Consider the following 7,022-nt stretch of genomic DNA (forward strand, 5'->3'; position numbering starts at 1 on the left):
CCGCACTTCTTCATGCAAAGACACTGACGTGTGTAAGATGATTTGAGTTTTAGACCACTTTGGGAAACTCATTTATGTTTCCTGAAGATGCCCATCTTATGCAAGCAGAAAGAATGATTGGTCTTATAAAGAATAGCAAGAAAAACACCAGCAGCAAGATGCACGAGCTCCCAGCAGCGGATCCAGCCTTCACACAAACTAAGTTCCTGTGGAAAGGCCCGCCTTAAAAAGCAGTGGTAACGCTGGTATCACCAAGGAGCCACTAGTGTTCAGACACGAAGCTGTAATCCCATCCACGCTGGGAGGATTTGAGTCATAGCTCCTGGTGTCCCTCCTAGAAAGCTCTGCTTTAAGCCCTTTTTCATTGGCTGCAGCTGTTAATGATGGGGCCACAAAGTAAACAGAATTATAAAAGCAATACATCATGACAGGTACTGGAAGAGATGGCTGCAGGCTCTGCCATGTGGTAGGACAGTCACAAAGCAGTGCTTTGTATGAAAGATCATGACTATCACTTGGAGAGTCACCCCCTCATGCCAAAACCAACAGGGTCTCACTGAGGCCCAGCAAAAGCAGTACATAATTAAGTGCATGATTCCCTCTGCAAAGCCCTTGGGTATGGCTAAATAATGATCTTGTTTACCTCATTTAGCCCCAAGTTCTCCAAGTAAGAGTTGGCCATGAAGAGTTCTTATGCTCTCTGATGTCCAGCCGGGACAACGTGTCCTGTCTTTGTTTTCAGCCATCAGGCTTGTGTCAAACACACCCTGACAGCTGCAGAATTTTTTGGTGAAAACAATAATTCCACTTTTCCTTTCCATCTGCCTGCAGATGGTTTAAATCTGACCCATCAAACACTGAAGAAAAAAAAAAGGGAAAAATAATATTCCAGCTGAAATGGAATTATAATGATTACTGATTTCATATAAAGAAAAATAACAGGTCTGAGATTTGCGTAAGAGTCTTTGCAACAATGAATTAAAGTGTGCATGGGGGAACTGGAGGTTTTACTGGAAGTTGATCTGGATTCTCTATACTTCCTCTCAGATCAAATTAGCAAACAGCCACATGAAAAAGAATCAGCAACATCTGTCATGGATGACACCTACATCTTCTCCTTTATTAGGAAGAACCTTTGTTAAGAATCACTGAAATACAGTCCAAAATATTAGAAGGGAATAATTTCCGAAGGGGCAGGTTTGAAGCTCGAGGATCCTACTCAGTGTTCCTCTAAGTTTCTCCATGTTTCAAGTCCAAATAAAACAACAGATGTCATCCCCTGTTTACAAACCCTCTGCACTGCAAACGCTGTTTTGCAGGTGCCCACTGTGAATGATGAGTTTGCTCAGGAAGAGCATCAAACTACTGCAGGTAAAGCACCGGCCAACCGAGACAGAGCATGTTTGATGGGACCAGGGCATACTGCAAAGTACCATAAACACAAAGCAACTAAAAGAAATTACTTTCTGCCCAGTGATCTAGGGGTGAAGAACCTAATGCCATGTCATCTTGTGCTGGTCTCGCAGCAACATGAAGGCAGGCATTGGATGGAAGAGGAAAGAAAGAAGTTCAGTGTCCCATTCTTGAGTTGTTTCTGCCTCTGACTCTCTGGCTCGCCCAAGTCTGGGCCCTTCTACACAAGTAGGATATTCCAGTCTTTTGGTATCTACTTTCACACAAAAAGCAACTATTTCTGCATCACAGAAAAGAACAGAAAATCAGGCCATATATGAGCCACATCTTTTTGAGTCAGAGGCTTTAACAGTGGCCTCAAAGACTTTACTGCATCATCCAGGCTGACAGAAATTTCCAGTCACTTCAAGGTGAAACTGGTGGTAGAATACACGCAACCACTGGAAGATGTCATGTCGAGTAAGAGCTGAGAAAACAGGAGACAACGAACCTGTCGCTCTTTAAACTAGGAGAATGCAAATTGCAATTTAGGAATTGCAAATTGCTAGAGATTGCCAGAGTTTCCTATCCCCATGGTGATGGTTTTTTCACATTACAGCAAAGGTGAGGTGACAATGAGGTTCAGTACTAGATTTCATAAAGGTCTCCTCAAACCTATTCACAAGCAAATGTCACTGAACAGCAAGGCAAGGAGGCCAGGCAGCCTAACTGGGAGCAAGGATTAAAAGCAGCAGTAAACCTCTGTAGGATGGTTAAGTTAATAACTTATTTCCCTGGACAGAGTAAATGGGACTTTTTCTGAGGGAGCCGGAATGTCTCCTGGGATGCTCTGTTTCCACTCTGTCCTTTACCCAGAGCTGTTGTTCCTGCCAAGCACTTCCATTTATTGTGACTGAAACCACCAAACAAACAAAACGAGCTTGCATTTGTACTGCACCTTTTGACATCTACGAGCCCAAGTGTGATTGCCTTGTGGACAGATCAAACCCAGTGTGCACAGGGAAGCTGTGTGCCATGGAGCCACTGTGCCATGTCCCTAGATTCCCACATGGCCAGCCAGCCAGGAGTTTGAAAGATTGCCCTTAAAGCAGTGAAACTGGAAAACAAGAGCAAGGATAGAGGTGGAAAAAAACCCAGTAAAAATAACAGGTGGCTAAGTCACACAAAATATCCTGTAGAATTTGGAAGTGGTACAGTTGCTACGCATAGGGGATGAATTACCCTCTGAAAGGCTCACTAAAAAGCAGCATACTGCTTAATTAAAAAAAAAATATGATAAGTCTAGTAGTGCCATGGGCTGAGTTTGGGTGACTTTCTTCTCACTGCTCCCCAGCCTTCAGAGGGCTGACACGAACACGGAGGCTTCAGCTCTCTCCCTGGCTAAATAAAGGCTAAATTGAGGCTGCAAAACCCTCGTCCTTTCCTAAGCAAGAGGTTCAATTCAGGAAATTCCGATTCATCCACTGGTGACTAATGCTGTTGTCACTCCAGTCACGAAGCACCCGAGGATGGCCGCGAACACTCTGTGCTCTGCTGTGTCTTGCAGGGCCAAGTTCAACCAGACCCAGGCACCATCCCACCTCTAAAGGAAAGGGATTGCTGTGTGCTGCCCCTCAGGGCACGTGCTCTCCTCCCGTGCCCTGTGGAAAGCAGGTTTCACCATACAGAAGCAGGCGATTCGCCATTCCCAGAAGTTTAGTCAGACTTTAGGGTATCACACAGGCCCATCCAGCCTCCTCCCTTGTTGTCCAGTGGGAATCACAGACGAGAGATTATCTTGGAACAGACACAGATGCTTTAAAAAAAAAACCAACAAAAAAAAGACAGGATGATGGAAAAAAACATTACACAAAGCCCCCTCACGTGAGCAATGAGTACACCCCACAGCTGTTAGCTTTGTTTTGCATATTTTACATATTTACATACACAAGATATTTCCAAACATCCCTGTGTTTATTTAAAACTCCATCAGAAACATGTCTGGCGAAACAGATCCAGTGGAAATATATTTACTGGATGACACTTCCCTGCATTGGTTTTAAAATGCATTAGGGTTCCAAGGCTGCTTCTAGTGAAGTCAACAACAACAGAAAAAAATAATCAGTTTTCCAAATGAGGAAGAGCTAACTCTATAATCCTGAAGTATTCACCTTACAACAAAGGCCTTCAGCCAAACAGTCTGCAAATGAATGAAGCAACACTTTTAAAACAAGGACAGCTGGTACATTAGAGAAAGGGATTTTTTTTCTCAGATGTCACAGATGCCAGTTGCTTATGGGTGGGTGGCGAGGGTGGGCTGGAATGGGAATAAATCCTTCGAAGGAAAGGCTGAATAGCCTTCCTCGGATCATGTAGAGGAGTTAAAAAAAAACCTGCTTAAGATCAGAAAGGGAGTGTGGGTGTAGGTGTGTACATCCCCCTAAAAGCATATTCTAGCTTAAAAACAAGTAGTGATACCCATGTACATGCTCATCTTCAAGGAATATTAACTCCCATCCAGAAATTCTCGAATCATTACATGAGGAGGAACTTCACCATGAACATTTCTGCTTTTTCTTTGTAAGACATCCTTTCTCTTCCAGCCCATCCAGCCAAGCAGGGATCTGGACAGCCACACTGCCCACAGGCACTCTCTGAGGGCACAACTTGAAAGTCTGGGCATGGGAAAGAGCAAAGAGATGGCTTCCCACAAACTGCCCGGATGAGAAAGCCAAGGAGGTTTGGGAGCATGGGCCAAAACTGCTGTTCCATGTTACCTCGTCAAGCTTAGTCGTCAGGTGGAGCAGAATTCTGTCCCTCAGAGTGGAGGAATTAAGTTCTCCACAAAAGCAAACTGGAAAGAAAAGGGTGCAGAACAAGCAGGGGTAGTTTTGCAACTCATGGAATTCCCATTCAGTGTTGGCTCTGTTGCTAAAAAGACAGACAAGACAGGGCAGAAAAAAACACAACAGCAAGCAGGGAAGATTCATCCAGACTGTCACCCCAAAAGTACTTTATTGATGGGGTTCTACAGAAGCCTCCTCATTGGCTTCTACAGAGACACCAAAAAAATAAGTTTAAATCTTTTATGCTGGCCATTTGAGAGAGACCAGAGAGTTCCCCACTGACAAACTGGCTTCCCTAAAGTTGAATTCTCTCTTTATCCATCTCCATCAGAAAAGAATAGAGTGCTATTCTTAAAAGGGAACAGATTTTTTGGTTTTGGCCAGAGATAGAAAACTTTGTTGCTATATTTGGCTTCCAAAGCAGGACTCTCTGCTTGCTGGTGGGAGGAGGAAATTAGAGCTGGTGTTATTCATAACTAAATGGGCATGAAAAACAAACCACCTCCCTTTGAACCGTGGTGCTACCATGGGCATTCACATAACAAATCATTTTCAAAGCCTGTGATACCTCTGTACATGCAACAGCCAACATCAAAACTTTATTACCCACTCATTTTCCCATAGTGATAAGCTGTTGCAGATGTATAGTTATTGACAAGGCAAACACGTCGGTGTAGTTTCTGGCGTTGTTGTTTTGTTGTGTTTTTTAATATAATTTCTTACTTGTCTTCAAAGAAAGCAAAAGTGATACTTTGAAGGAGAGACGGTTACTGGAAGGCTGCGGCATCTAAATCCCCCTCCTCCTCCTCCTCGCAGCAACCCCAAAAAAGAAATCAGCTAAATTGCTCGGCATCCCAGCCCAACGCACAGCTCAGCCACGAGGAATTCTCACCAGATGTCTTCGTCCCCACCCGGCCTCCAACGTCACGCAGGCAGCATAACCCCTCAGAGCCCGAGGTCCTGCCGGGACGACCGGCCCCACCACGCCTGGAATCTCCAGGACAGGCTGATGGCACCCCTGTCCCAGCAGGGCTGGCCAGCCCCAGTCCCAGAAGTTGGCCCCTGTGCCCCTGCCAGCGCAGAGGATGCCAGTCCCACTCCTCTCCTTTTCGTGGCATTCCCCTCTGCCAGGTGGATTGAGCACCAAGGTCACCCAGCCAGACCCTGGCTCTGAGGGAAGCACCTCACCCATGCACCCACCTGGGACCCAGTTTCCAGCTGATAACATCCAAAATGAGATTCATCCGGATTTAACCGGTAAGATTCTCCACGGGTGTGACGTTCACTAAAGCCAACTGAGTGACAGTGATTCGCATTAATGGAGGACATGGATTGCTACGATTAGAATCAGCCACAAAATAAGGCATCACTTCCCCAGCTTTCATTTCGTGGTGCAATGAGGGTGTGTAGAAACAACCCCCACGAGTAACTGGAAACCCAGGTGTGGAACAAGGCAGCTGGAGACCTACACTGGCAAGAGCAGTGAAGTTACAGGGAGAAGAAAAAGTACTTCATCTAGCCCATCCCCAGTTTAACACCCTCTTGCTTCCTAAAGTACATTTCTTTGGAGAGGATAATTGTGGTTGTCTTGAAGCAAAGGGGTCCCACATCTCTTCTCACAGACTAAACTGCAGTGCACACGGCTCACTTCAAAGAAAGACATTTTCTGCAATGTTTATGCTAAGTTTTCACTGACACTTAGTTTATACCAAATTTCTAAGTCCTCACATTATTCTAGTCCTTTTTGATAGCTGCCACATCCCACTCTAGACCTTTCATGTATTAGCCAAGTGATCCTGAGGCAATATTTGCTTATTTTTCAGCAGTCCACATCCCATCTTCATCTCCACTGTCTGTGGAGATTGTTTCTGTTCCAAGAGCTCCCAATCCCATTCTCTCCTACAGAAAGCTTTTGAACCCTGTCTCCTCCATTCTTGGCCTTCCTCTCCTGGAGTTTTTGGCTGCCAGCTCTCCCCAACTCCTTCTCACAGCTGAGCAAAGAAGAACACAGTGACTCTGCACAAAGTGCCCTGCTTGCTGCCTGGTCCGGGAAACAGGGCCTGAAGGAGGACGTATGGGAAAAATCCTGCTCATGTCCTGATGCTCCGAAACAGAGAATCCCATATGGTCAGGATCTTCAGAGGATTTTGCAACTAAACTCTTAACAGCTCCCTGTTGATTGCGTGCAAGTGGCAATTTTTTCAAAAGCTGAGTGCTTGGCCAAAGTTTGGAGGGGTTTTTTTTCCCCTCACTGTTGGAATAGTAAATAATATATCTGTGACCAAAACACCAAACCTTCAACACTTGAGCCAGAATACAGACATGCAAACATTTCTTAATTAAACAGCTGTAAAATAATTTTAGCAAGGGTAGTTACGTCCTTAGTGGGAATCACTGAGCTTTGCCAAAAAAAAAAAAAAATCAATTTGAGATAAATAACTTGCACAGAAAGTCTCTGCCTGATGACTGTAAATAAAAACTGCGAGGAAATGATAAAATTAAAAAGGGTCTTACACTACGAAGTCTCAGGTGGTGATTCTACCACATCTGATTGTAAAATAGCCTCTGGTGTTAAAGCAATTTAAAAAAGATATTAAAAAAAAAAAGGACATTGTAGAAGAAGTAATTGAAACTACCTGAAAAAGTAAGCTTGTGCCTCCATGAGATCCCTGTTTGAAATTCTTTTGATGCTAGGCTTTCACTCTGTTTAATTTTAGTGCAGAACCAGTTTAGAACACTTGTTTTATGACGTTTTCAACAGAAAAAGAAAATTAATCTCATGCA

The sequence above is a fragment of the Pseudopipra pipra genome, chromosome 2 (assembly GCF_036250125.1).
Source record: "Pseudopipra pipra isolate bDixPip1 chromosome 2, bDixPip1.hap1, whole genome shotgun sequence".
Taxonomy (NCBI): Eukaryota; Metazoa; Chordata; class Aves; order Passeriformes; family Pipridae; genus Pseudopipra; species Pseudopipra pipra.